Here is a 25,453-nt window from a genome sequence, read left to right as displayed (position 1 = left end):
CGACGACAGGCGGGAAGCAGACACAGCGCGGCGTGCGCAGACGGAAACCGTGCGGTGGTGGTGTAATGGTCAGCATAGTTGCCTTCCAAGCAGTTGATCCGGGTTCGATTCCCGGCCACCGCAGCCGGCTTTTACTTTTGCGTATGAGTACTTTTGCCACGCGTCCTTCAATTAATGTTTCTTTCCCCATCTTACTCGCTGCAGGCCACCCTATAGCGTGTGCGTCGATTCACCTTGAGTCTCGACTTGTCTCGACTTTGCTCGTCTGACGCGAGAGCTGACGCTCTCCAATCGGCCTATATAAAAAGGACAAGCACGCAAAACGACTGAGAGAGGTATGGCGAGGCGGGCGGGCACCACATTACTTATGCCTCAAGTAAATGCCTGCTGCCTGTTATCATGTATTATCTGATTTTACATGTTCTGTCAGACAAATTCAGTTTTATTACTAGTAGATTTCTTTTTCTTTTTTTTCTTTGTTGAAAATTTTTCAACACGCTCCTTCATTTCACTGTGGCCGCACGGCGCGACTTGGCATACCGAGAGGCAAAATGTGGCGCCAGTGCCCTTGACCGAATAGCGCTGCAGCTCCGAAACCGAAGAGGAAAGAGAAATACGAATTGAAACTATCGGCAGTGCCGTGTGTTCGCAGGCGGTCACCCGCCCAAGCACTGACAACGTCCAGTTTCGCGCAGTAGCGGTGATCGGACGAGAAACTGTGCGTTCACCGTGCTGTGACCAGTGAAGTGTTTTAGCGCGTCCCGACAAGTCGCGTTCTGGTCCCCTATCAGTTCCCACACAATGTGACGATTTCTTTGTCACCATACTTCCCCGCCGAAATCGGCGCTGCCTTTTTGAAAGAGTGAAATCGTAGTGGCCCGTGGGGGGATCGAACCCACGACCTTCGCGTTATTAGCACGACGCTCTAACCAACTGAGCTAACGGGCCTCGGTGCAGACAGCCTTCCATCGCTTCGCGGGAATTGCTCTGCGTATTGCCATGTAACATTTCTATGGTAGCAGTCCAACAGTGGACCAGCGTCTCTTCTTTATTCCGCTGCTCGTAGTAATTTCATTGCTTGCCCGTTTCTCTCGGCTGTTTTCAGCTGACGTTAATGAACCAGTAGCTATAATGCGAGGAGGATGTGAAACAGCCTTTCGCAGGGTCAAAACTTGTCGTGATTTTTTCCGAAAAAATTCCGTTCCGGTACCGGGAATCGAACCCGGGCCTCCTGGGTGAGAGCCAGGTATCCTAGCCACTAGACAACACCGGACGTGCACATTTTTCTCGGGGTTTACACCCGGTCTACTCGCTTTCCGTGTCGCACTTTCCCTGTTTGCGAGCACCTTTTCGCGCGCCCATGGCGAGGCGCGCATGTCAAAAGTCACAATCCATTGCTTTATGCCTCGTTGTTACAGGGGTAGGAGGAAAAGCAAAGCTGTAAGTAGTAATATTTATTTACTTATTTCGCAAGTAAAGACCTGCTGCCTGTCATCATACAGCAGGTCATACATTGTGTGACTTTACACGTTATATCGTACGAAATTCAGTTTTATTACTAGTACATTGTTCCTTGAAAATTTTTCGTAAGAACTGCAGGTAGTAATAACGGGAAGTAAACATTATCACGCTGAGTCGTTGAAGCCTTGTGGATAACAAAGTACGAAGTGTTTCGCTCCTTCGCAAACCCCAGAGCCGTCAATTTAGCTGTGGACGAAAGTAAATTAAATGCCCCGGGTGAGGATCGAACTCACGACCTTAAGATTATGAGACTTACGCGCTGCCTACTGCGCTACCGAGGCAAGTGACCGCCACGCCTTCTGGAATCTCTGTAACTACCAGTCTGCACTTCCTGGCTCATTTTTTTCAGTTGCTACACGTCCATTCCCGGCGCGACAGGCAACTTGCGATGCTAGGCCGACGCCAGTATGTACAATAGCACATAAGAGTCCAAACGAGCAGTCGTGCGCGCTGCATGTTTGGTTATTTCCACACGGAAATACCACGGTTCATTCTCATGGCTCACGCAGTTCGAGTGCGAAAGACACGCAGCACCACTATCGGAGAAAAAACAAAATGATGCATCGGCCGGGAATCGAACCCGGGCCGCCCGCGTGGCAGGCGAGCATTCTACCACTGAACCACCGATGCTCAGCTTCCTGGTGCTTTCCGCGGCAGACGTCTGTGGGGAAAGTGGGACTGCCGTCCAGCGCCGTCGCATCCTCTCGAGAGAATGCTACAGACGCTGAATCCTGCACTGCACTGCTTAAAAATGACGCCCGAACGCGATCGCCTAAGTACTCTAGCGGCGCACGCACGCGACGACTCTTGCCAAAGGACGCGAAATGTGCGTAGAGACGCTGTCTGGATGCGCTCGCCTACCCCGTAATGCGCCTACAGCTACGACCACCTTGAGCCGCCGACGACAGGCGGGAAGCAGACACAGCGCGGCGTGCGCAGACGGAAACCGTGCGGTGGTGGTGTAATGGTCAGCATAGTTGCCTTCCAAGCAGTTGATCCGGGTTCGATTCCCGGCCACCGCAGCCGGCTTTTACTTTTGCGTATGAGTACTTTTGCCACGCGTCCTTCAATTAATGTTTCTTTCCCCATCTTACTCGCTGCAGGCCACCCTATAGCGTGTGCGTCGATTCACCTTGAGTCTCGACTTGTCTCGACTTTGCTCGTCTGACGCGAGAGCTGACGCTCTCCAATCGGCCTATATAAAAAGGACAAGCACGCAAAACGACTGAGAGAGGTATGGCGAGGCGGGCGGGCACCACATTACTTATGCCTCAAGTAAATGCCTGCTGCCTGTTATCATGTATTATCTGATTTTACATGTTCTGTCAGACAAATTCAGTTTTATTACTAGTAGATTTCTTTTTCTTTTTTTTCTTTGTTGAAAATTTTTCAACACGCTCCTTCATTTCACTGTGGCCGCACGGCGCGACTTGGCATACCGAGAGGCAAAATGTGGCGCCAGTGCCCTTGACCGAATAGCGCTGCAGCTCCGAAACCGAAGAGGAAAGAGAAATACGAATTGAAACTATCGGCAGTGCCGTGTGTTCGCAGGCGGTCACCCGCCCAAGCACTGACAACGTCCAGTTTCGCGCAGTAGCGGTGATCGGACGAGAAACTGTGCGTTCACCGTGCTGTGACCAGTGAAGTGTTTTAGCGCGTCCCGACAAGTCGCGTTCTGGTCCCCTATCAGTTCCCACACAATGTGACGATTTCTTTGTCACCATACTTCCCCGCCGAAATCGGCGCTGCCTTTTTGAAAGAGTGAAATCGTAGTGGCCCGTGGGGGGATCGAACCCACGACCTTCGCGTTATTAGCACGACGCTCTAACCAACTGAGCTAACGGGCCTCGGTGCAGACAGCCTTCCATCGCTTCGCGGGAATTGCTCTGCGTATTGCCATGTAACATTTCTATGGTAGCAGTCCAACAGTGGACCAGCGTCTCTTCTTTATTCCGCTGCTCGTAGTAATTTCATTGCTTGCCCGTTTCTCTCGGCTGTTTTCAGCTGACGTTAATGAACCAGTAGCTATAATGCGAGGAGGATGTGAAACAACCTTTCGCAGGGTCAAAACTTGTCGTGATTTTTTCCGAAAAAATTCCGTTCCGGTACCGGGAATCGAACCCGGGCCTCCTGGGTGAGAGCCAGGTATCCTAGCCACTAGACAACACCGGACGTGCACATTTTTCTCGGGGTTTACACCCGGTCTACTCGCTTTCCGTGTCGCACTTTCCCTGTTTGCGAGCACCTTTTCGCGCGCCCATGGCGAGGCGCGCATGTCAAAAGTCACAATCCATTGCTTTATGCCTCGTTGTTACAGGGGTAGGAGGAAAAGCAAAGCTGTAAGTAGTAATATTTATTTACTTATTTCGCAAGTAAAGACCTGCTGCCTGTCATCATACAGCAGGTCATACATTGTGTGACTTTACACGTTATATCGTACGAAATTCAGTTTTATTACTAGTACATTGTTCCTTGAAAATTTTTCGTAAGAACTGCAGGTAGTAATAACGGGAAGTAAACATTATCACGCTGAGTCGTTGAAGCCTTGTGGATAACAAAGTACGAAGTGTTTCGCTCCTTCGCAAACCCCAGAGCCGTCAATTTAGCTGTGGACGAAAGTAAATTAAATGCCCCGGGTGAGGATCGAACTCACGACCTTAAGATTATGAGACTTACGCGCTGCCTACTGCGCTACCGAGGCAAGTGACCGCCACGCCTTCTGGAATCTCTGTAACTACCAGTCTGCACTTCCTGGCTCATTTTTTTCAGTTGCTACACGTCCATTCCCGGCGCGACAGGCAACTTGCGATGCTAGGCCGACGCCAGTATGTACAATAGCACATAAGAGTCCAAACGAGCAGTCGTGCGCGCTGCATGTTTGGTTATTTCCACACGGAAATACCACGGTTCATTCTCATGGCTCACGCAGTTCGAGTGCGAAAGACACGCAGCACCACTATCGGAGAAAAAACAAAATGATGCATCGGCCGGGAATCGAACCCGGGCCGCCCGCGTGGCAGGCGAGCATTCTACCACTGAACCACCGATGCTCAGCTTCCTGGTGCTTTCCGCGGCAGACGTCTGTGGGGAAAGTGGGACTGCCGTCCAGCGCCGTCGCATCCTCTCGAGAGAATGCTACAGACGCTGAATCCTGCACTGCACTGCTTAAAAATGACGCCCGAACGCGATCGCCTAAGTACTCTAGCGGCGCACGCACGCGACGACTCTTGCCAAAGGACGCGAAATGTGCGTAGAGACGCTGTCTGGATGCGCTCGCCTACCCCGTAATGCGCCTACAGCTACGACCACCTTGAGCCGCCGACGACAGGCGGGAAGCAGACACAGCGCGGCGTGCGCAGACGGAAACCGTGCGGTGGTGGTGTAATGGTCAGCATAGTTGCCTTCCAAGCAGTTGATCCGGGTTCGATTCCCGGCCACCGCAGCCGGCTTTTACTTTTGCGTATGAGTACTTTTGCCACGCGTCCTTCAATTAATGTTTCTTTCCCCATCTTACTCGCTGCAGGCCACCCTATAGCGTGTGCGTCGATTCACCTTGAGTCTCGACTTGTCTCGACTTTGCTCGTCTGACGCGAGAGCTGACGCTCTCCAATCGGCCTATATAAAAAGGACAAGCACGCAAAACGACTGAGAGAGGTATGGCGAGGCGGGCGGGCACCACATTACTTATGCCTCAAGTAAATGCCTGCTGCCTGTTATCATGTATTATCTGATTTTACATGTTCTGTCAGACAAATTCAGTTTTATTACTAGTAGATTTCTTTTTCTTTTTTTTCTTTGTTGAAAATTTTTCAACACGCTCCTTCATTTCACTGTGGCCGCACGGCGCGACTTGGCATACCGAGAGGCAAAATGTGGCGCCAGTGCCCTTGACCGAATAGCGCTGCAGCTCCGAAACCGAAGAGGAAAGAGAAATACGAATTGAAACTATCGGCAGTGCCGTGTGTTCGCAGGCGGTCACCCGCCCAAGCACTGACAACGTCCAGTTTCGCGCAGTAGCGGTGATCGGACGAGAAACTGTGCGTTCACCGTGCTGTGACCAGTGAAGTGTTTTAGCGCGTCCCGACAAGTCGCGTTCTGGTCCCCTATCAGTTCCCACACAATGTGACGATTTCTTTGTCACCATACTTCCCCGCCGAAATCGGCGCTGCCTTTTTGAAAGAGTGAAATCGTAGTGGCCCGTGGGGGGATCGAACCCACGACCTTCGCGTTATTAGCACGACGCTCTAACCAACTGAGCTAACGGGCCTCGGTGCAGACAGCCTTCCATCGCTTCGCGGGAATTGCTCTGCGTATTGCCATGTAACATTTCTATGGTAGCAGTCCAACAGTGGACCAGCGTCTCTTCTTTATTCCGCTGCTCGTAGTAATTTCATTGCTTGCCCGTTTCTCTCGGCTGTTTTCAGCTGACGTTAATGAACCAGTAGCTATAATGCGAGGAGGATGTGAAACAGCCTTTCGCAGGGTCAAAACTTGTCGTGATTTTTTCCGAAAAAATTCCGTTCCGGTACCGGGAATCGAACCCGGGCCTCCTGGGTGAGAGCCAGGTATCCTAGCCACTAGACAACACCGGACGTGCACATTTTTCTCGGGGTTTACACCCGGTCTACTCGCTTTCCGTGTCGCACTTTCCCTGTTTGCGAGCACCTTTTCGCGCGCCCATGGCGAGGCGCGCATGTCAAAAGTCACAATCCATTGCTTTATGCCTCGTTGTTACAGGGGTAGGAGGAAAAGCAAAGCTGTAAGTAGTAATATTTATTTACTTATTTCGCAAGTAAAGACCTGCTGCCTGTCATCATACAGCAGGTCATACATTGTGTGACTTTACACGTTATATCGTACGAAATTCAGTTTTATTACTAGTACATTGTTCCTTGAAAATTTTTCGTAAGAACTGCAGGTAGTAATAACGGGAAGTAAACATTATCACGCTGAGTCGTTGAAGCCTTGTGGATAACAAAGTACGAAGTGTTTCGCTCCTTCGCAAACCCCAGAGCCGTCAATTTAGCTGTGGACGAAAGTAAATTAAATGCCCCGGGTGAGGATCGAACTCACGACCTTAAGATTATGAGACTTACGCGCTGCCTACTGCGCTACCGAGGCAAGTGACCGCCACGCCTTCTGGAATCTCTGTAACTACCAGTCTGCACTTCCTGGCTCATTTTTTTCAGTTGCTACACGTCCATTCCCGGCGCGACAGGCAACTTGCGATGCTAGGCCGACGCCAGTATGTACAATAGCACATAAGAGTCCAAACGAGCAGTCGTGCGCGCTGCATGTTTGGTTATTTCCACACGGAAATACCACGGTTCATTCTCATGGCTCACGCAGTTCGAGTGCGAAAGACACGCAGCACCACTATCGGAGAAAAAACAAAATGATGCATCGGCCGGGAATCGAACCCGGGCCGCCCGCGTGGCAGGCGAGCATTCTACCACTGAACCACCGATGCTCAGCTTCCTGGTGCTTTCCGCGGCAGACGTCTGTGGGGAAAGTGGGACTGCCGTCCAGCGCCGTCGCATCCTCTCGAGAGAATGCTACAGACGCTGAATCCTGCACTGCACTGCTTAAAAATGACGCCCGAACGCGATCGCCTAAGTACTCTAGCGGCGCACGCACGCGACGACTCTTGCCAAAGGACGCGAAATGTGCGTAGAGACGCTGTCTGGATGCGCTCGCCTACCCCGTAATGCGCCTACAGCTACGACCACCTTGAGCCGCCGACGACAGGCGGGAAGCAGACACAGCGCGGCGTGCGCAGACGGAAACCGTGCGGTGGTGGTGTAATGGTCAGCATAGTTGCCTTCCAAGCAGTTGATCCGGGTTCGATTCCCGGCCACCGCAGCCGGCTTTTACTTTTGCGTATGAGTACTTTTGCCACGCGTCCTTCAATTAATGTTTCTTTCCCCATCTTACTCGCTGCAGGCCACCCTATAGCGTGTGCGTCGATTCACCTTGAGTCTCGACTTGTCTCGACTTTGCTCGTCTGACGCGAGAGCTGACGCTCTCCAATCGGCCTATATAAAAAGGACAAGCACGCAAAACGACTGAGAGAGGTATGGCGAGGCGGGCGGGCACCACGTTACTTATGCCTCAAGTAAATGCCTGCTGCCTGTTATCATGTATTATCTGATTTTACATGTTCAGTCAGACAAATTCAGTTTTATTACTAGTAGATTTCTTTTTTTTTTTTTTCTTTGTTGAAAATTTTTCAACACGCTCCTTCATTTCACTGTGGCCGCACGGCGCGACTTGGCATACCGAGAGGCAAAATGTGGCGCCAGTGCCCTTGACCGAATAGCGCTGCAGCTCCGAAACCGAAGAGGAAAGAGAAATACGAATTGAAACTATCGGCAGTGCCGTGTGTTCGCAGGCGGTCACCCGCCCAAGCACTGACAACGTCCAGTTTCGCGCAGTAGCGGTGATCGGACGAGAAACTGTGCGTTCACCGTGCTGTGACCAGTGAAGTGTTTTAGCGCGTCCCGACAAGTCGCGTTCTGGTCCCCTATCAGTTCCCACACAATGTGACGATTTCTTTGTCACCATACTTCCCCGCCGAAATCGGCGCTGCCTTTTTGAAAGAGTGAAATCGTAGTGGCCCGTGGGGGGATCGAACCCACGACCTTCGCGTTATTAGCACGACGCTCTAACCAACTGAGCTAACGGGCCTCGGTGCAGACAGCCTTCCATCGCTTCGCGGGAATTGCTCTGCGTATTGCCATGTAACATTTCTATGGTAGCAGTCCAACAGTGGACCAGCGTCTCTTCTTTATTCCGCTGCTCGTAGTAATTTCATTGCTTGCCCGTTTCTCTCGGCTGTTTTCAGCTGACGTTAATGAACCAGTAGCTATAATGCGAGGAGGACGTGAAACAGCCTTTCGCAGGGTCAAAACTTGTCGTGATTTTTTCCGAAAAAATTCCGTTCCGGTACCGGGAATCGAACCCGGGCCTCCTGGGTGAGAGCCAGGTATCCTAGCCACTAGACCACACCGGACGTGCACACTTTTCTCCTCGCTTTCCGTGTCGCACTTTCCCTGTTTGCGAGCACCTTTTCGCGCGCCCATGTCAAAAGTCACAATCCATTGCTTTATGCCTCGTTGTTACAGGGGTAGGAGGAAAAGCAAAGCTGTAAGTAGTAATATTTATTTACTTATTTCGCAAGTAAAGACCTGCTGCCTGTCATCATACAGCAGGTCATACATTGTGTGACTTTACACGTTATATCGTACGAAATTCAGTTTTATTACTAGTACATTGTTCCTTGAAAATTTTTCGTAAGAACTGCAGGTAGTAATAACGGGAAGTAAACATTATCACGCTGAGTCGTTGAAGCCTTGTGGATAACAAAGTACGAAGTGTTTCGCTCCTTCGCAAACCCCAGAGCCGTCAATTTAGCTGTGGACGAAAGTAAATTAAATGCCCCGGGTGAGGATCGAACTCACGACCTTAAGATTATGAGACTTACGCGCTGCCTACTGCGCTACCGAGGCAAGTGACCGCCACGCCTTCTGGAATCTCTGTAACTACCAAATACCAGGGGTAGAGAGTCTGCACTTCCTGGCTCATTTTTTTCAGTTGCTACACGTCCATTCCCGGCGCGACAGGCAACTTGCGATGCTAGGCCGACGCCAGTATGTACAATAGCACATAAGAGTCCAAACGAGCAGTCGTGCGCGCTGCATGTTTGGTTATTTCCACACGGAAATACCACGGTTCATTCTCATGGCTCACGCAGTTCGAGTGCGAAAGACACGCAGCACCACTATCGGAGAAAAAACAAAATGATGCATCGGCCGGGAATCGAACCCGGGCCGCCCGCGTGGCAGGCGAGCATTCTACCACTTTTTTTTTTTTTTTTTTTTTTTTTTTTTTTTTTTTTCTTAAAGTAATTAGGGCCTCCCAACTCCCCTTATAGCCCTCCTTGCTCTCACCAAAGTGTGCCTTCATCGGCGAGCTTCAACGCTATCATATCTGTTGTGGTATATGCTCGTCGCTAACGGCTTCTCTCGCGGATCGTAGTGTGAAAATCAATAAATAAAAGAACATCCTTCCACATAGTCAAATCTGCTGTCAATCCATGGAATGCACAATAAAAGACACCGTACATCTTCAAACGGTGAAAATGTCAAAATAAAATATCCATCCTAAAAGAAGCCACAGGCGACTAGTAACTAAAAGTCTTAAGAGAGTTCTTCTTTGTAAAAAAAAAAATAAAACACAATAAATGCCATGTCCATTCTTGGTGAACAAGATGCGCTTGGAGAAGACAAACTAAAAACCCACTCTGAAGTTCATAAGAAAAAGGTAGGGAAAGAAAGTAAAATCATATTGTCACTTCCAATTTGAGAAACGAAATGCATCACTCTGTAAGTCAGATAAAAGAAATGAAAAATATTTTTCTTCTGCAGCGCATAATATCCTCACGAACGTATCAAAACCATCAGGTGAAATGCAAAGAAAAATGACTGAAAAATGAACAATAAGCGATAGCCTCCTCAGTCTTCAATAGAGTTTTACGTGTATCAATGATTGAACGTCTTCGCGTAAACATGTTGTAACGCCGCACGGAGAAAATTGGCAAAAAGTTCGTTGTAATGCTTGAGCCGCTTTACATGGGAATGCGCATCCCACATGTACGCTAAATAAGTACACACGTCCTTAACTTGGCAGTCCAGAATTGCAAAGACCGTGTGGCCTAGGAGCCACACCATTGTATTGTGCTTCGCGCGAGGGAACGGTTTAAAACCTGGCGCAAGAACATCATTGACAGTCACGTGTGAGGGTGTCGTCCTGTTGATCAGAGCCACCATGACCCTACACAGTTCCCAGACGGCCGAAATCTGGCGACATTGAAAGCGGTGCTCCCGTGTGTCCGGAACGCCGCAAGCACCACAGTTGGCAGACGGCAGCAGGCGGATGTCCGAGAGACGTTGGTTTGTGGCCACCGTATTGTTGACCAGTTTATACCACTGGGACCGAACGCCGGAGGGTAACACTGAGTGATGAATATTAAGCCACACCTGCCGCCAGTTGGTCGCGGGGAAGCGAAGAGCGAGCTTGTGAGGGGGTGGCCTCCCCACCATTGCCGCATACAATCCGCGAACATTCCGGTTCCTGTCCAGCGCCGTTTCCAGTACGTAGCTCCGCTGCAGGTAGTAAGCTCTGACGTAGCCGAGTTGATACGGGATGCCCACCACGGACACCGGTGCGCTCTCGGAGGGCGGCCGGTAAGCGACGAGCAAGGCCGCCGCCGTTCCATCCGGGCTGTCAGCTTGCAGGGCGGCCGTGCGGTGCACCAGCAGCGCCGAACACTTCCGGGAAAAATCTACGAGGCCGAGTCCCCCGAAGGTGGTGTCGAGGACGCAGGTCGCTGCCCGAACCTTGAAAATTTCGTGGCGCCACAGGAGCCAGTACGCGGCCTGCGAGAATGATCGGGCGAGTGGTCGTGGGACGTCCAGGAGTTGTGCCACGTACCAGGCCTTGGAATACACGGCGCTGTTAATTAGGTCGACCTTCTGGAGGAGGGTGAGGCGTCGGCTGGCGTAAGTCTTACAGAGGCCTTTGACATGATTGAGCAGCCGGCGCCAGGTGCGCGCCCGCATCTGCTGAGGATTAGCGGTAACATCGAGGCCCAAGATCGTATGAGTACGGGCTACTCGAAACCAAGTCTGATCGGGATCCACTTCGCAATTTCCTAAAGGAATCAATACAGTCTTCTTTGGATTAATCAGGGCACCCGACGCACATTCATACAACCCCAGTAAGGGCCGGATTTGATGAAAATCGGTGTCGTCGCCGATAAAAACACCTACGTCGTCAGCGTAAGCGAGACACTTCACTGAGGCACGATGAATATCCACGCCGCCTATCGTGCGGTCGAGCGCTCGCAACAGTGGGTCCAAAGCAATTACAAAAAGGTACATAGATAAGGGACAGCCCTGTCGCACCGATCTACTAAGAACTATAGGTGGCGTTCGCCATCCATTAATTGTCACCACCGAACTGGCCCCTGTCAGGAAATGGCGAATCACGCGAAGGAAGCGGAAGCCAAAACCCATCCTTTCCAGAACTTTCATCAAATAATCGTGGCTCATCCTGTCAAACGCATTCGCAAAGTCCACAGAAAGGACTGCTGCTGAAAGTCGGTGGACGGCGGAGTAAGCGATGACGTCACGATAGGTTGATGCCGCATTGAATATGGTCCGCCTCTTAACGCCGCAAGATTGATATGGACAGATGACATTGTCCATGACTGCCTGCATCTTCGCCGCAACACATCTGGCCGCCAGCTTGTAATCAGCATTTAACAGCGTAATTGGCCTCAGATCGGTGACACGGCACGTACCCCGTTTTTTGGGGATAAGAACAATGTGCCCTTCGAGAAACTGACTCGGGATGGCAATGCCGCGAAGCACTTCGTTCACCACCACCGTAAATTTGTCCCCTACAATATCCCAGAAAGCAATATAAAATTCTGTAGGAAGACCGTCGGGTCCAGGCGACTTGCCCGTTGTACTGGCTTTCAATATCTGCAATACTTCCTGGTTCGACATCTCTGCAACCAGCTCTTCACGGTCATGATCGGACAAGCAGTCGGCTAAGTCTTGTAATAAAAGCCGCGTGGCCTCGCCGTCCGCGGTAGCGTCGTGAAAAAGCGAAGTATAATAGTCGGCGATATGGCGGACAATTTCCTGCCGCTGCGATAAGACAATCCCCGCATCAGTTTCCAACGCATCAATATACTTTTTGCAAGCCTGTTTCTTCTCCCGGGCAAGATGATAGAGCGACGGCTCCTCGTCATCGATGTGGCACAAGGGACGGCTCCGAATCGTTAAACCTTTCGACCTTTCCCGGTGCAACCGCAGAATTCTGGCTTTAATTTTGCTCAGACGGAGTCTAACGTTGGCGTCGGGGCCAACAGGTGAATTGATAGCATCCTGTAAGCACTGCTGATAAAATGCCAACGTACGCCTGTGCCAGTAACTCGCTTCGCGACTATATAATTGCGCCGCCTTCCGCAAAATCGGTTTGGCATGCGCCACCCACCACTCGATGCAGGACCCGTAATTGTGGACTGTCGCTAAACACCGCTGCCACGCAACACGCACCTCCGCACGGAGCCCTTCGGCACCCAGATACCCGGTATTCAATTTCCAATATGTTGGAAGAGATTTCGTGTGACAGCACTGCAACCGCAAAGCACACACGTAGCCACAATGATCACTCATGGCGACAGGCAGAACTTCGACTGCGCATAAAGCGTCTGTTAGCTCCCGTGATACGTAGATTCTATCAATTCTACTGGCTCCTCCAGCAGAAAAGTGCGTATACTGCGTCATGATGGGGTGGTAGTGACGCCACGAATCACGCAATTCCGCTGCAGTTAAAAGGGTATTCAGTTCTGCACATTTAGTGGGGGTGGGATATTGGTCCGCATTGGCAACAACACAATTGAAATCACCACCGAATATAATGGGACGAGCCGTAGCCAAAAAGGGGCATACGTCCGTGGTAAAAAAACGAGCTCTTGTGCGTTTTTGATCAGTCCCCGAGGGCACATACACGTTGACAAATTGGACGCCCGCAATGACACACGCCAGTACACGACCATCAGGGAGAAGTCTGATGTCCGTAGGTTCGAAAAACGACTTAAATAAAATTGCTGTGCCACAGTTATTGTCACTATTAAGATTGTAAATAACATCGTAGCCTGGAATATTGCTAAAAACATCACTAGACACTTCTTGAAGAAGGGCAATACTAAAATTTCCATGATATAATACATCTTTAAAAGCAGCTACCTTGTGCACCGCTGAGATACCGGCAACGTTTAATGTCAAAACAGAAAACACACTCGATGGGTGTGGGTGCGTTGACATTTTAAGCAGATGGACAAGACAGAGCAATATAAAAAGCACCAACGAAGTGATAAAAACGCTGGACTGACACTTAAATGAATGGCAGCTGGCATAAAATGGAAATTTCAATAGTTCTTAAAACACTGTAGTGGTTAGTAGCAAGCCTACAAAAACATGGCACAACAATACACTGGACACAGTTCAAGACACATTCGGTTCTAGGTCAAGTGCAATGTAGGTGGACTGATGACAACGATGTGGGTCTGCGCGCATTTCTACTGGCCCCCCTCGTCCTCCTGCTGCTGCCACCACGGGCTGTGAGTGTCAGGTGGCGGGGGTGGTCGCGCGTCGCTCGACGGCTTGGTGGCTTCCGCCTGGCCGCCGCGTGATGCGACGGCCGGCTGTGACGGCGCAGAATGTTTGCGCGGGCGCTGTGGTGACTGCTCACTGCTCTGTTCCAATTTACGCTTCGCAGCGGCAATGTCCTGTTCCTTCCCGGCACTGAGAAATTGTTTCAACCGTTCAGTGTGTGCTCGAATCTTCTCTGTCCTGGCGGGGCTGCTACTACGGGAGGAACCCTGTGACATTGCCTCACTTTCACTGCCACTCTCCGTGGCTGGCGGATTCGCGAGGGAGGCCGGGTTCCGATCCTTGACCTGTTTACCCTTGCTCCGCTGGCGACGTTGCTTTTTACTTTCCGCTGAAGGCGTTACAGTAGCGGCAAGAGCGGGTACCGGGAGGGACGGCGGGGGTAAAGAAGCGTCTGTTGCCTCCACCGACTCCGATGGAACGGCAGCAGTATTAACAGGGCATATGTCCCTTTCGTCATCAACCCGGTCGGTCGGGGTAGGCGGGTCCTGGACAACCTCCATTTCCTCCTGCCCGGCAGTCGTGTTACTATGGTTCGCGACAGGCGTGTCTTCGACGGAAACAACGGCCGTCGGTCGGTCGGTCGGACGATCGGTCGGACCGGTAGAGGATGTTCCTGCTACAATCTCACTCAAGAGGGGCACAAACTTATCGCCACCACCCACAACATCTTCGCGCGGTAACTGAACTGGCCGCCGGCGAGGGCAGTCACCCCTCAAATGTTCCGTGGAATGGCATACGGCACATGTCGGCGGTTGCCCGATATATGAGATTTGTGCACGAACCCCACCGATTACAAAATAGGAAGGAATATGTTGTCTCAAATCCATCCGGACACTACGCACACCACTAGCTACTTTGTAACGGTATGCACTCGACCACTTCTCCATTGTAATATTCAAAACGTCACCAAAACGAGACAAAGCACGAGATAAAATTTGATCAGGGCATTCCGGTGGTACATTAAAAACACGTACAGTTCGAATTCCATACCCTGACGCCACGATTTGCACAGTACTAATACTGCCGTCTGCATGTTTAAAACGGCGACTGCCACCAAATTTAGCAACAAATTTTTCACACATGTCACCCGAGGTAAATTTCAAGAACAAGCAATACTGAACAAAGTCCAATTGAAAGGTGTCTACGATTTCTTCCGGTATCTTTAAGTCTTCGAATAACCATTCGTGTATTTCAAATGCGGTAGGGCGGACAGCACTTCTATCAAAGACACACTGAGCGGTGTTAGCTCTCGAAAATGTCGACATTTTGTTACTTACAAATCTTGAAGTCAGAAATCACGAAGAACGAAGCGCCAAAGTCCCGGCGATGTAAACAAATCGACGACGGCAGCGGAGCTCCGCGCGACGTGCTGCCTGGTGCTTTCCGCGCAGACGTCTGTGGGGAAAGTGGGACTGCCGTCCAGCGCCGTCGCATCCTCTCGAGAGAATGCTACAGACGCTGAATCCTGCACTGCACTGCTTAAAAATGACGCCCGAACGCGATCGCCTAAGTACTCTTGCGGCGCACGCACGCGACGACTCTTGCCAAAGGACGCGAAATGTGCGTAGAGACGCTGTCTGGATGCGCTCGCCTACCCCGTAATGCGCCTACAGCTACGACCACCTTGAGCCGCCGACGACAGGCGGGAAGCAGACACAGCGCGGCGTGCGCGGACGGAAACCGTGCGGTGGTGGTGTAATGGTCAGCATAGTTGCCTTCCAAGCAGTTGATCCGGGTTCGATTCCCGGCCACCGCAGCCGGCTTTTACTTTTGCGTATGAGTACTTTTGCCACGCGTCCTTCAATTAATGTTTCTTTCCCCATCTTACTCGCTGCAGGCCACCCTATAGCGTGTGCGTCGATTCACCTTGAGTCTCGACTTGTCTCGACTTTGCTCGTCTGACGCGAGAGCTGACGCTCTACAATCGGCCTATATAAAAAGGACAAGCACGCAAAACGACTGAGAGAGGTATGGCGAGGCGGGCGGGCACCACATTACTTATGCCTCAAGTAAATACCTGCTGCCTGTTATCATGTATTGTCTGATTTTACATGTTCTGTCAGACAAATTCAGTTTTATTACTAGTAGATTTCTTTTTTTTTTTTTCTTTGTTGAAAATTTTTCAACACGCTCCTTCATTTCACTGTGGCCGCACGGCGCGACTTGGCATACCGAGAGGCAAAATGTGGCGCCAGTGCCCTTGACCGAATAGCGCTGCAACTCCGAAACCGAAGAGGAAAGAGAAATACGAATTGAAACTATCGGCAGTGCCGTGTGTTCGCAGGCGGTCACCCGCCCAAGCACTGACAACGTCCAGTTTCGCGCAGTAGCGGTGATCGGACGAGAAACTGTGCGTTCACCGTGCTGTGACCAGTGAAGTGTTTTAGCGCGTCCCGACAAGTCGCGTTCTGGTCCCCTATCAGTTCCCACACAATGTGACGATTTCTTTGTCACCATACTTCCCCGCCGAAATCGGCGCTGCCTTTTTGAAAGAGTGAAATCGTAGTGGCCCGTGGGGGGATCGAACCCACGACCTTCGCGTTATTAGCACGACGCTCTAACCAACTGAGCTAACGGGCCTCGGTGCAGACAGCCTTCCATCGCTTCGCGGGAATTGCTCTGCGTATTGCCATGTAACATTTCTATGGTAGCAGTCCAACAGTGGACCAGCGTCTCTTCTTTATTCCGCTGCTCGTAGTAATTTCATTGCTTGCCCGTTTCTCTCGGCTGTTTTCAGCTGACGTTAATGAACCAGTAGCTATAATGCGAGGAGGACGTGAAACAGCCTTTCGCAGGGTCAAAACTTGTCGTGATTTTTTCCGAAAAAATTCCGTTCCGGTACCGGGAATCGAACCCGGGCCTCCTGGGTGAGAGCCAGGTATCCTAGCCACTAGACCACACCGGACGTGCACATTTTTCTCCTCGCTTTCCGTGTCGCACTTTCCCTGTTTGCGAGCACCTTTTCGCGCGCCCATGTCAAAAGTCACAATCCATTGCTTTATGCCTCGTTGTTACAGGGGTAGGAGGAAAAGCAAAGCTGTAAGTAGTAATATTTATTTACTTATTTCGCAAGTAAAGACCTGCTGCCTGTCATCATACAGCAGGTCATACATTGTGTGACTTTACACGTTATATCGTACGAAATTCAGTTTTATTACTAGTACATTGTTCCTTGAAAATTTTTCGTAAGAACTGCAGGTAGTAATAACGGGAAGTAAACATTATCACGCTGAGTCGTTGAAGCCTTGTGGATAACAAAGTACGAAGTGTTTCGCTCCTTCGCAAACCCCAGAGCCGTCAATTTAGCTGTGGACGAAAGTAAATTAAATGCCCCGGGTGAGGATCGAACTCACGACCTTAAGATTATGAGACTTACGCGCTGCCTACTGCGCTACCGAGGCAAGTGACCGCCACGCCTTCTGGAATCTCTGTAACTACCAAATACCAGGGGTAGAGAGTCTGCACTTCCTGGCTCATTTTTTTCAGTTGCTACACGTCCATTCCCGGCGCGACAGGCAACTTGCGATGCTAGGCCGACGCCAGTATGTACAATAGCACATAAGAGTCCAAACGAGCAGTCGTGCGCGCTGCATGTTTGGTTATTTCCACACGGAAATACCACGGTTCATTCTCATGGCTCACGCAGTTCGAGTGCGAAAGACACGCAGCACCACTATCGGAGAAAAAACAAAATGATGCATCGGCCGGGAATCGAACCCGGGCCGCCCGCGTGGCAGGCGAGCATTCTACCACTGAACCACCGATGCTCAGCTTCCTGGTGCTTTCCGCGGCAGACGTCTGTGGGGAAAGTGGGACTGCCGTCCAGCGCCGTCGCATCCTCTCGAGAGAATGCTACAGACGCTGAATCCTGCACTGCACTGCTTAAAAATGACGCCCGAACGCGATCGCCTAAGTACTCTTGCGGCGCACGCACGCGACGACTCTTGCCAAAGGACGCGAAATGTGCGTAGAGACGCTGTCTGGATGCGCTCGCCTACCCCGTAATGCGCCTACAGCTACGACCACCTTGAGCCGCCGACGACAGGCGGGAAGCAGACACAGCGCGGCGTGCGCGGACGGAAACCGTGCGGTGGTGGTGTAATGGTCAGCATAGTTGCCTTCCAAGCAGTTGATCCGGGTTCGATTCCCGGCCACCGCAGCCGGCTTTTACTTTTGCGTATGAGTACTTTTGCCACGCGTCCTTCAATTAATGTTTCTTTCCCCATCTTACTCGCTGCAGGCCACCCTATAGCGTGTGCGTCGATTCACCTTGAGTCTCGACTTGTCTCGACTTTGCTCGTCTGACGCGAGAGCTGACGCTCTACAATCGGCCTATATAAAAAGGACAAGCACGCAAAACGACTGAGAGAGGTATGGCGAGGCGGGCGGGCACCACATTACTTATGCCTCAAGTAAATACCTGCTGCCTGTTATCATGTATTGTCTGATTTTACATGTTCTGTCAGACAAATTCAGTTTTATTACTAGTAGATTTCTTTTTTTTTTTTCTTTGTTGAAAATTTTTCAACACGCTCCTTCATTTCACTGTGGCCGCACGGCGCGACTTGGCATACCGAGAGGCAAAATGTGGCGCCAGTGCCCTTGACCGAATAGCGCTGCAACTCCGAAACCGAAGAGGAAAGAGAAATACGAATTGAAACTATCGGCAGTGCCGTGTGTTCGCAGGCGGTCACCCGCCCAAGCACTGACAACGTCCAGTTTCGCGCAGTAGCGGTGATCGGACGAGAAACTGTGCGTTCACCGTGCTGTGACCAGTGAAGTGTTTTAGCGCGTCCCGACAAGTCGCGTTCTGGTCCCCTATCAGTTCCCACACAATGTGACGATTTCTTTGTCACCATACTTCCCCGCCGAAATCGGCGCTGCCTTTTTGAAAGAGTGAAATCGTAGTGGCCCGTGGGGGGATCGAACCCACGACCTTCGCGTTATTAGCACGACGCTCTAACCAACTGAGCTAACGGGCCTCGGTGCAGACAGCCTTCCATCGCTTCGCGGGAATTGCTCTGCGTATTGCCATGTAACATTTCTATGGTAGCAGTCCAACAGTGGACCAGCGTCTCTTCTTTATTCCGCTGCTCGTAGTAATTTCATTGCTTGCCCGTTTCTCTCGGCTGTTTTCAGCTGACGTTAATGAACCAGTAGCTATAATGCGAGGAGGACGTGAAACAGCCTTTCGCAGGGTCAAAACTTGTCGTGATTTTTTCCGAAAAAATTCCGTTCCGGTACCGGGAATCGAACCCGGGCCTCCTGGGTGAGAGCCAGGTATCCTAGCCACTAGACCACACCGGACGTGCACATTTTTCTCCTCGCTTTCCGTGTCGCACTTTCCCTGTTTGCGAGCACCTTTTCGCGCGCCCATGTCAAAAGTCACATTCCATTGCTTTATGCCTCGTTGTTACAGGGGTAGGAGGAAAAGCAAAGCTGTAAGTAGTAATATTTATTTACTTATTTCGCAAGTAAAGACCTGCTGCCTGTCATCATACAGCAGGTCATACATTGTGTGACTTTACACGTTATATCGTACGAAATTCAGTTTTATTACTAGTACATTGTTCCTTGAAAATTTTTCGTAAGAACTGCAGGTAGTAATAACGGGAAGTAAACATTATCACGCTGAGTCGTTGAAGCCTTGTGGATAACAAAGTACGAAGTGTTTCGCTCCTTCGCAAACCCCAGAGCCGTCAATTTAGCTGTGGACGAAAGTAAATTAAATGCCCCGGGTGAGGATCGAACTCACGACCTTAAGATTATGAGACTTACGCGCTGCCTACTGCGCTACCGAGGCAAGTGACCGCCACGCCTTCTGGAATCTCTGTAACTACCAAATACCAGGGGTAGAGAGTCTGCACTTCCTGGCTCATTTTTTTCAGTTGCTACACGTCCATTCCCGGCGCGACAGGCAACTTGCGATGCTAGGCCGACGCCAGTATGTACAATAGCACATAAGAGTCCAAACGAGCAGTCGTGCGCGCTGCATGTTTGGTTATTTCCACACGGAAATACCACGGTTCATTCTCATGGCTCACGCAGTTCGAGTGCGAAAGACACGCAGCACCACTATCGGAGAAAAAACAAAATGATGCATCGGCCGGGAATCGAACCCGGGCCGCCCGCGTGGCAGGCGAGCATTCTACCACTGAACCACCGATGCTCAGCTTCCTGGTGCTTTCCGCGGCAGACGTCTGTGGGGAAAGTGGGACTGCCGTCCAGCGCCGTCGCATCCTCTCGAGAGAATGCTACAGACGCTGAATCCTGCACTGCACTGCTTAAAAATGACGCCCGAACGCGATCGCCTAAGTACTCTTGCGGCGCACGCACGCGACGACTCTTGCCAAAGGACGCGAAATGTGCGTAGAGACGCTGTCTGGATGCGCTCGCCTACCCCGTAATGCGCCTACAGCTACGACCACCTTGAGCCGCCGACGACAGGCGGGAAGCAGACACAGCGCGGCGTGCGCGGACGGAAACCGTGCGGTGGTGGTGTAATGGTCAGCATAGTTGCCTTCCAAGCAGTTGATCCGGGTTCGATTCCCGGCCACCGCAGCCGGCTTTTACATTTGCGTATGAGTACTTTTGCCACGCGTCCTTCAATTAATGTTTCTTTCCCCATCTTACTCGCTGCAGGCCACCCTATAGCGTGTGCGTCGATTCACCTTGAGTCTCGACTTGTCTCGACTTTGCTCGTCTGACGCGAGAGCTGACGCTCTCCAATCGGCCTATATAAAAAGGACAAGCACGCAAAACGACTGAGAGAGGTATGGCGAGGCGGGCGGGCACCACATTACTTATGCCTCAAGTAAATACCTGCTGCCTGTTATCATGTATTATCTGATTTTACATGTTCTGTCAGACAAATTCAGTTTTATTACTAGTAGATTTCTTTTTTTTTTTTTCTTTGTTGAAAATTTTTCAACAGGCTCCTTCATTTCACTGTGGCCGCACGGCGCGACTTGGCATACCGAGAGGCAAAATGTGGCGCCAGTGCCCTTGACCGAATAGCGCTGCAGCTCCGAAACCGAAGAGGAAAGAGAAATACGAATTGAAACTATCGGCAGTGCCGTGTGTTCGCAGGCGGTCACCCGCCCAAGCACTGACAACGTCCAGTTTCGCGCAGTAGCGGTGATCGGACGAGAAACTGTGCGTTCACCGTGCTGTGACCAGTGAAGTGTTTTAGCGCGTCCCGACAAGTCGCGTTCTGGTCCCCTATCAGTTCCCACACAATGTGACGATTTCTTTGTCACCATACTTCCCCGCCGAAATCGGCGCTGCCTTTTTGAAAGAGTGAAATCGTAGTGGCCCGTGGGGGGATCGAACCCACGACCTTCGCGTTATTAGCACGACGCTCTAACCAACTGAGCTAACGGGCCTCGGTGCAGACAGCCTTCCATCGCTTCGCGGGAATTGCTCTGCGTATTGCCATGTAACATTTCTATGGTAGCAGTCCAACAGTGGACCAGCGTCTCTTCTTTATTCCGCTGCTCGTAGTAATTTCATTGCTTGCCCGTTTCTCTCGGCTGTTTTCAGCTGACGTTAATGAACCAGTAGCTATAATGCGAGGAGGACGTGAAACAGCCTTTCGCAGGGTCAAAACTTGTCGTGATTTTTTCCGAAGAAATTCCGTTCCGGTACCGGGAATCGAACCCGGGCCTCCTGGGTGAGAGCCAGGTATCCTAGCCACTAGACTACACCGGACGTGCACATTTTTCTCCTCGCTTTCCGTGTCGCACTTTCCCTGTTTGCGAGCACCTTTTCGCGCGCCCATGTCAAAAGTCACAATCCATTGCTTTATGCCTCGTTGTTACAGGGGTAGGAGGAAAAGCAAAGCTGTAAGTAGTAATATTTATTTACTTATTTCGCAAGTAAAGACCTGCTGCCTGTCATCATACAGCAGGTCATACATTGTGTGACTTTACACGTTATATCGTACGAAATTCAGTTTTATTACTAGTACATTGTTCCTTGAAAATTTTTCGTAAGAACTGCAGGTAGTAATAACGGGAAGTAAACATTATCACGCTGAGTCGTTGAAGCCTTGTGGATAACAAAGTACGAAGTGTTTCGCTCCTTCGCAAACCCCAGAGCCGTCAATTTAGCTGTGGACGAAAGTAAATTAAATGCCCCGGGTGAGGATCGAACTCACGACCTTAAGATTATGAGACTTACGCGCTGCCTACTGCGCTACCGAGGCAAGTGACCGGCACGCCTTCTGGAATCTCTGTAACTACCAAATACCAGGGGTAGAGAGTCTGCACTTCCTGGCTCATTTTTTTCAGTTGCTACACGTCCATTCCCGGCGCGACAGGCAACTTGCGATGCTAGGCCGACGCCAGTATGTACAATAGCACATAAGAGTCCAAACGAGCAGTCGTGCGCGCTGCATGTTTGGTTATTTCCACACGGAAATACCACGGTTCATTCTCATGGCTCACGCAGTTCGAGTGCGAAAGACACGCAGCACCACTATCGGAGAAAAAACAAAATGATGCATCGGCCGGGAATCGAACCCGGGCCGCCCGCGTGGCAGGCGAGCATTCTACCACTGAACCACCGATGCTCAGCTTCCTGGTGCTTTCCGCGGCAGACGTCTGTGGGGAAAGTGGGACTGCCGTCCAGCGCCGTCGCATCCTCTCGAGAGAATGCTACAGACGCTGAATCCTGCACTGCACTGCTTAAAAATGACGCCCGAACGCGATCGCCTAAGTACTCTTGCGGCGCACGCACGCGACGACTCTTGCCAAAGGACGCGAAATGTGCGTAGAGACGCTGTCTGGATGCGCTCGCCTACCCCGTAATGCGCCTACAGCTACGACCACCTTGAGCCGCCGACGACAGGCGGGAAGCAGACACAGCGCGGCGTGCGCGGACGGAAACCGTGCGGTGGTGGTGTAATGGTCAGCATAGTTGCCTTCCAAGCAGTTGATCCGGGTTCGATTCCCGGCCACCGCAGCCGGCTTTTACATTTGCGTATGAGTACTTTTGCCACGCGTCCTTCAATTAATGTTTCTTTCCCCATCTTACTCGCTGCAGGCCACCCTATAGCGTGTGCGTCGATTCACCTTGAGTCTCGACTTGTCTCGACTTTGCTCGTCTGACGCGAGAGCTGACGCTCTCCAATCGGCCTATATAAAAAGGACAAGCACGCAAAACGACTGAGAGAGGTATGGCGAGGCGGGCGGGCACCACATTACTTATGCCTCAAGTAAATACCTGCTGCCTGTTATCATGTATTATCTGATTTTACATGTTCTGTCAGACAAATTCAGTTTTATTACTAGTAGATTTCTTTTTTTTTTTTTCTTTGTTGAAAATTTTTCAACACGCTCCTTCATTTCACTGTGGCCGCACGGCGCGACTTGGCATACCGAGAGGCAAAATGTGGCGCCAGTGCCCTTGACCGAATAGCGCTGCAGCTCCGAAACCGAAGAGGAAAGAGAAATACGAATTGAAACTATCGGCAGTGCCGTGTGTTCGCAGGCGGTCACCCGCCCAAGCACTGACAACGTCCAGTTTCGCGCAGTAGCGGTGATCGGACGAGAAACTGTGCGTTCACCGTGCTGTGACCAGTGAAGTGTTTTAGCGCGTCCCGACAAGTCGCGTTCTGGTCCCCTATCAGTTCCCACACAATGTGACGATTTCTTTGTCACCATACTTCCCCGCCGAAATCGGCGCTGCCTTTTTGAAAGAGTGAAATCGTAGTGGCCCGTGGGGGGATCGAACCCACGACCTTCGCGTTATTAGCACGACGCTCTAACCAACTGAGCTAACGGGCCTCGGTGCAGACAGCCTTCCATCGCTTCGCGGGAATTGCTCTGCGTATTGCCATGTAACATTTCTATGGTAGCAGTCCAACAGTGGACCAGCGTCTCTTCTTTATTCCGCTGCTCGTAGTAATTTCATTGCTTGCCCGTTTCTCTCGGCTGTTTTCAGCTGACGTTAATGAACCAGTAGCTATAATGCGAGGAGGACGTGAAACAGCCTTTCGCAGGGTCAAAACTTGTCGTGATTTTTTCCGAAGAAATTCCGTTCCGGTACCGGGAATCGAACCCGGGCCTCCTGGGTGAGAGCCAGGTATCCTAGCCACTAGACTACACCGGACGTGCACATTTTTCTCCTCGCTTTCCGTGTCGCACTTTCCCTGTTTGCGAGCACCTTTTCGCGCGCCCATGTCAAAAGTCACAATCCATTGCTTTATGCCTCGTTGTTACAGGGGTAGGAGGAAAAGCAAAGCTGTAAGTAGTAATATTTATTTACTTATTTCGCAAGTAAAGACCTGCTGCCTGTCATCATACAGCAGGTCATACATTGTGTGACTTTACACGTTATATCGTACGAAATTCAGTTTTATTACTAGTACATTGTTCCTTGAAAATTTTTCGTAAGAACTGCAGGTAGTAATAACGGGAAGTAAACATTATCACGCTGAGTCGTTGAAGCCTTGTGGATAACAAAGTACGAAGTGTTTCGCTCCTTCGCAAACCCCAGAGCCGTCAATTTAGCTGTGGACGAAAGTAAATTAAATGCCCCGGGTGAGGATCGAACTCACGACCTTAAGATTATGAGACTTACGCGCTGCCTACTGCGCTACCGAGGCAAGTGACCGGCACGCCTTCTGGAATCTCTGTAACTACCAAATACCAGGGGTAGAGAGTCTGCACTTCCTGGCTCATTTTTTTCAGTTGCTACACGTCCATTCCCGGCGCGACAGGCAACTTGCGATGCTAGGCCGACGCCAGTATGTACAATAGCACATAAGAGTCCAAACGAGCAGTCGTGCGCGCTGCATGTTTGGTTATTTCCACACGGAAATACCACGGTTCATTCTCATGGCTCACGCAGTTCGAGTGCGAAAGACACGCAGCACCACTATCGGAGAAAAAACAAAGTGATGCATCGGCCGGGAATCGAACCCGGGCCGCCCGCGTGGCAGGCGAGCATTCTACCACTGAACCACCGATGCTCAGCTTCCTGGCGCTTTCCGCGGCAGACGTCTGTGGGGAAAGTGGGACTGCCGTCCAGCGCCGTCGCATCCTCTCGAGAGAATGCTACAGACGCTGAATCCTGCACTGCACTGCTTAAAAATGACGCCCGAACGCGATCGCCTAAGTACTCTTGCGGCGCACGCACGCGACGACTCTTGCCAAAGGACGCGAAATGTGCGTAGAGACGCTGTCTGGATGCGCTCGCCTACCGCGTAATGCGCCTACAGCTACGACCACCTTGAGCCGCCGACGACAGGCGGGAAGCAGACACAGCGCGGCGTGCGCGGACGGAAACCGTGCGGTGGTGGTGTAATGGTCAGCATAGTTGCCTTCCAAGCAGTTGATCCGGGTTCGATTCCCGGCCACCGCAGCCGGCTTTTACATTTGCGTATGAGTACTTTTGCCACGCGTCCTTCAATTAATGTTTCTTTCCCCATCTTACTCGCTGCAGGCCACCCTATAGCGTGTGCGTCGATTCACCTTGAGTCTCGACTTGTCTCGACTTTGCTCGTCTGACGCGAGAGCTGACGCTCTCCAATCGGCCTATATAAAAAGGACAAGCACGCAAAACGACTGAGAGAGGTATGGCGAGGCGGGCGGGCACCACATTACTTATGCCTCAAGTAAATACCTGCTGCCTGTTATCATGTATTATCTGATTTTACATGTTCTGTCAGACAAATTCAG

At 51.1% G+C, this 25,453-nt stretch overlaps 40 non-coding genes across 40 annotated transcripts; 9 read left to right on the top strand and 31 right to left on the bottom strand.

Annotated features, from left to right (window-relative positions):
• Positions 1–51: 51 nt before the first annotated feature.
• Positions 52–123, top strand: Trnag-ucc (transfer RNA glycine (anticodon UCC)). Its single transcript has one exon. It is a non-coding gene; the product is annotated as a tRNA-Gly (tRNA).
• A 751-nt stretch (positions 124–874) lies between these two features.
• On the bottom strand, positions 875–948 carry Trnai-aau (transfer RNA isoleucine (anticodon AAU)). The gene has a single exon. It is a non-coding gene; the product is annotated as a tRNA-Ile (tRNA).
• Positions 949–1,201: 253 nt separating this feature from the next.
• Positions 1,202–1,273, bottom strand: Trnae-cuc (transfer RNA glutamic acid (anticodon CUC)). Its single transcript has one exon. It is a non-coding gene; the product is annotated as a tRNA-Glu (tRNA).
• Positions 1,274–1,729: 456 nt separating this feature from the next.
• On the bottom strand, positions 1,730–1,802 carry Trnam-cau (transfer RNA methionine (anticodon CAU)). Its single transcript has one exon. It is a non-coding gene; the product is annotated as a tRNA-Met (tRNA).
• A 278-nt stretch (positions 1,803–2,080) lies between these two features.
• Positions 2,081–2,151, bottom strand: Trnag-gcc (transfer RNA glycine (anticodon GCC)). Its single transcript has one exon. It is a non-coding gene; the product is annotated as a tRNA-Gly (tRNA).
• A 320-nt stretch (positions 2,152–2,471) lies between these two features.
• Positions 2,472–2,543, top strand: Trnag-ucc (transfer RNA glycine (anticodon UCC)). Its single transcript has one exon. It is a non-coding gene; the product is annotated as a tRNA-Gly (tRNA).
• Positions 2,544–3,294: 751 nt separating this feature from the next.
• On the bottom strand, positions 3,295–3,368 carry Trnai-aau (transfer RNA isoleucine (anticodon AAU)). Its single transcript has one exon. It is a non-coding gene; the product is annotated as a tRNA-Ile (tRNA).
• A 253-nt stretch (positions 3,369–3,621) lies between these two features.
• On the bottom strand, positions 3,622–3,693 carry Trnae-cuc (transfer RNA glutamic acid (anticodon CUC)). The gene has a single exon. It is a non-coding gene; the product is annotated as a tRNA-Glu (tRNA).
• Positions 3,694–4,149: 456 nt separating this feature from the next.
• On the bottom strand, positions 4,150–4,222 carry Trnam-cau (transfer RNA methionine (anticodon CAU)). The gene has a single exon. It is a non-coding gene; the product is annotated as a tRNA-Met (tRNA).
• A 278-nt stretch (positions 4,223–4,500) lies between these two features.
• Trnag-gcc (transfer RNA glycine (anticodon GCC)) lies at positions 4,501–4,571 on the bottom strand. The gene has a single exon. It is a non-coding gene; the product is annotated as a tRNA-Gly (tRNA).
• Positions 4,572–4,891: 320 nt separating this feature from the next.
• On the top strand, positions 4,892–4,963 carry Trnag-ucc (transfer RNA glycine (anticodon UCC)). Its single transcript has one exon. It is a non-coding gene; the product is annotated as a tRNA-Gly (tRNA).
• Positions 4,964–5,714: 751 nt separating this feature from the next.
• Trnai-aau (transfer RNA isoleucine (anticodon AAU)) lies at positions 5,715–5,788 on the bottom strand. Its single transcript has one exon. It is a non-coding gene; the product is annotated as a tRNA-Ile (tRNA).
• A 253-nt stretch (positions 5,789–6,041) lies between these two features.
• Trnae-cuc (transfer RNA glutamic acid (anticodon CUC)) lies at positions 6,042–6,113 on the bottom strand. Its single transcript has one exon. It is a non-coding gene; the product is annotated as a tRNA-Glu (tRNA).
• Positions 6,114–6,569: 456 nt separating this feature from the next.
• On the bottom strand, positions 6,570–6,642 carry Trnam-cau (transfer RNA methionine (anticodon CAU)). The gene has a single exon. It is a non-coding gene; the product is annotated as a tRNA-Met (tRNA).
• Positions 6,643–6,920: 278 nt separating this feature from the next.
• On the bottom strand, positions 6,921–6,991 carry Trnag-gcc (transfer RNA glycine (anticodon GCC)). Its single transcript has one exon. It is a non-coding gene; the product is annotated as a tRNA-Gly (tRNA).
• A 320-nt stretch (positions 6,992–7,311) lies between these two features.
• Trnag-ucc (transfer RNA glycine (anticodon UCC)) lies at positions 7,312–7,383 on the top strand. The gene has a single exon. It is a non-coding gene; the product is annotated as a tRNA-Gly (tRNA).
• Positions 7,384–8,134: 751 nt separating this feature from the next.
• On the bottom strand, positions 8,135–8,208 carry Trnai-aau (transfer RNA isoleucine (anticodon AAU)). Its single transcript has one exon. It is a non-coding gene; the product is annotated as a tRNA-Ile (tRNA).
• Positions 8,209–8,461: 253 nt separating this feature from the next.
• On the bottom strand, positions 8,462–8,533 carry Trnae-cuc (transfer RNA glutamic acid (anticodon CUC)). Its single transcript has one exon. It is a non-coding gene; the product is annotated as a tRNA-Glu (tRNA).
• A 423-nt stretch (positions 8,534–8,956) lies between these two features.
• On the bottom strand, positions 8,957–9,029 carry Trnam-cau (transfer RNA methionine (anticodon CAU)). Its single transcript has one exon. It is a non-coding gene; the product is annotated as a tRNA-Met (tRNA).
• A 6,424-nt stretch (positions 9,030–15,453) lies between these two features.
• Positions 15,454–15,525, top strand: Trnag-ucc (transfer RNA glycine (anticodon UCC)). Its single transcript has one exon. It is a non-coding gene; the product is annotated as a tRNA-Gly (tRNA).
• A 750-nt stretch (positions 15,526–16,275) lies between these two features.
• Trnai-aau (transfer RNA isoleucine (anticodon AAU)) lies at positions 16,276–16,349 on the bottom strand. The gene has a single exon. It is a non-coding gene; the product is annotated as a tRNA-Ile (tRNA).
• Positions 16,350–16,602: 253 nt separating this feature from the next.
• Trnae-cuc (transfer RNA glutamic acid (anticodon CUC)) lies at positions 16,603–16,674 on the bottom strand. Its single transcript has one exon. It is a non-coding gene; the product is annotated as a tRNA-Glu (tRNA).
• Positions 16,675–17,097: 423 nt separating this feature from the next.
• On the bottom strand, positions 17,098–17,170 carry Trnam-cau (transfer RNA methionine (anticodon CAU)). The gene has a single exon. It is a non-coding gene; the product is annotated as a tRNA-Met (tRNA).
• Positions 17,171–17,465: 295 nt separating this feature from the next.
• Trnag-gcc (transfer RNA glycine (anticodon GCC)) lies at positions 17,466–17,536 on the bottom strand. Its single transcript has one exon. It is a non-coding gene; the product is annotated as a tRNA-Gly (tRNA).
• A 320-nt stretch (positions 17,537–17,856) lies between these two features.
• Trnag-ucc (transfer RNA glycine (anticodon UCC)) lies at positions 17,857–17,928 on the top strand. Its single transcript has one exon. It is a non-coding gene; the product is annotated as a tRNA-Gly (tRNA).
• A 749-nt stretch (positions 17,929–18,677) lies between these two features.
• On the bottom strand, positions 18,678–18,751 carry Trnai-aau (transfer RNA isoleucine (anticodon AAU)). Its single transcript has one exon. It is a non-coding gene; the product is annotated as a tRNA-Ile (tRNA).
• A 253-nt stretch (positions 18,752–19,004) lies between these two features.
• Positions 19,005–19,076, bottom strand: Trnae-cuc (transfer RNA glutamic acid (anticodon CUC)). Its single transcript has one exon. It is a non-coding gene; the product is annotated as a tRNA-Glu (tRNA).
• A 423-nt stretch (positions 19,077–19,499) lies between these two features.
• Positions 19,500–19,572, bottom strand: Trnam-cau (transfer RNA methionine (anticodon CAU)). Its single transcript has one exon. It is a non-coding gene; the product is annotated as a tRNA-Met (tRNA).
• Positions 19,573–19,867: 295 nt separating this feature from the next.
• Trnag-gcc (transfer RNA glycine (anticodon GCC)) lies at positions 19,868–19,938 on the bottom strand. The gene has a single exon. It is a non-coding gene; the product is annotated as a tRNA-Gly (tRNA).
• A 320-nt stretch (positions 19,939–20,258) lies between these two features.
• On the top strand, positions 20,259–20,330 carry Trnag-ucc (transfer RNA glycine (anticodon UCC)). The gene has a single exon. It is a non-coding gene; the product is annotated as a tRNA-Gly (tRNA).
• A 750-nt stretch (positions 20,331–21,080) lies between these two features.
• Positions 21,081–21,154, bottom strand: Trnai-aau (transfer RNA isoleucine (anticodon AAU)). Its single transcript has one exon. It is a non-coding gene; the product is annotated as a tRNA-Ile (tRNA).
• Positions 21,155–21,407: 253 nt separating this feature from the next.
• On the bottom strand, positions 21,408–21,479 carry Trnae-cuc (transfer RNA glutamic acid (anticodon CUC)). Its single transcript has one exon. It is a non-coding gene; the product is annotated as a tRNA-Glu (tRNA).
• Positions 21,480–21,902: 423 nt separating this feature from the next.
• Positions 21,903–21,975, bottom strand: Trnam-cau (transfer RNA methionine (anticodon CAU)). Its single transcript has one exon. It is a non-coding gene; the product is annotated as a tRNA-Met (tRNA).
• Positions 21,976–22,270: 295 nt separating this feature from the next.
• Positions 22,271–22,341, bottom strand: Trnag-gcc (transfer RNA glycine (anticodon GCC)). Its single transcript has one exon. It is a non-coding gene; the product is annotated as a tRNA-Gly (tRNA).
• Positions 22,342–22,661: 320 nt separating this feature from the next.
• Trnag-ucc (transfer RNA glycine (anticodon UCC)) lies at positions 22,662–22,733 on the top strand. Its single transcript has one exon. It is a non-coding gene; the product is annotated as a tRNA-Gly (tRNA).
• A 750-nt stretch (positions 22,734–23,483) lies between these two features.
• Trnai-aau (transfer RNA isoleucine (anticodon AAU)) lies at positions 23,484–23,557 on the bottom strand. The gene has a single exon. It is a non-coding gene; the product is annotated as a tRNA-Ile (tRNA).
• A 253-nt stretch (positions 23,558–23,810) lies between these two features.
• Positions 23,811–23,882, bottom strand: Trnae-cuc (transfer RNA glutamic acid (anticodon CUC)). Its single transcript has one exon. It is a non-coding gene; the product is annotated as a tRNA-Glu (tRNA).
• A 423-nt stretch (positions 23,883–24,305) lies between these two features.
• On the bottom strand, positions 24,306–24,378 carry Trnam-cau (transfer RNA methionine (anticodon CAU)). Its single transcript has one exon. It is a non-coding gene; the product is annotated as a tRNA-Met (tRNA).
• A 295-nt stretch (positions 24,379–24,673) lies between these two features.
• Trnag-gcc (transfer RNA glycine (anticodon GCC)) lies at positions 24,674–24,744 on the bottom strand. The gene has a single exon. It is a non-coding gene; the product is annotated as a tRNA-Gly (tRNA).
• Positions 24,745–25,064: 320 nt separating this feature from the next.
• Trnag-ucc (transfer RNA glycine (anticodon UCC)) lies at positions 25,065–25,136 on the top strand. The gene has a single exon. It is a non-coding gene; the product is annotated as a tRNA-Gly (tRNA).
• Positions 25,137–25,453: the final 317 nt, after the last annotated feature.

Source organism: Schistocerca cancellata, unplaced genomic scaffold, assembly GCF_023864275.1.
Source record: "Schistocerca cancellata isolate TAMUIC-IGC-003103 unplaced genomic scaffold, iqSchCanc2.1 HiC_scaffold_1083, whole genome shotgun sequence".
NCBI classification, from domain to species: Eukaryota; Metazoa; Arthropoda; class Insecta; order Orthoptera; family Acrididae; genus Schistocerca; species Schistocerca cancellata.
Note: the sequence above shows the minus strand (reverse complement) of the source record. Positions and strands in the feature narration are given on the sequence as shown.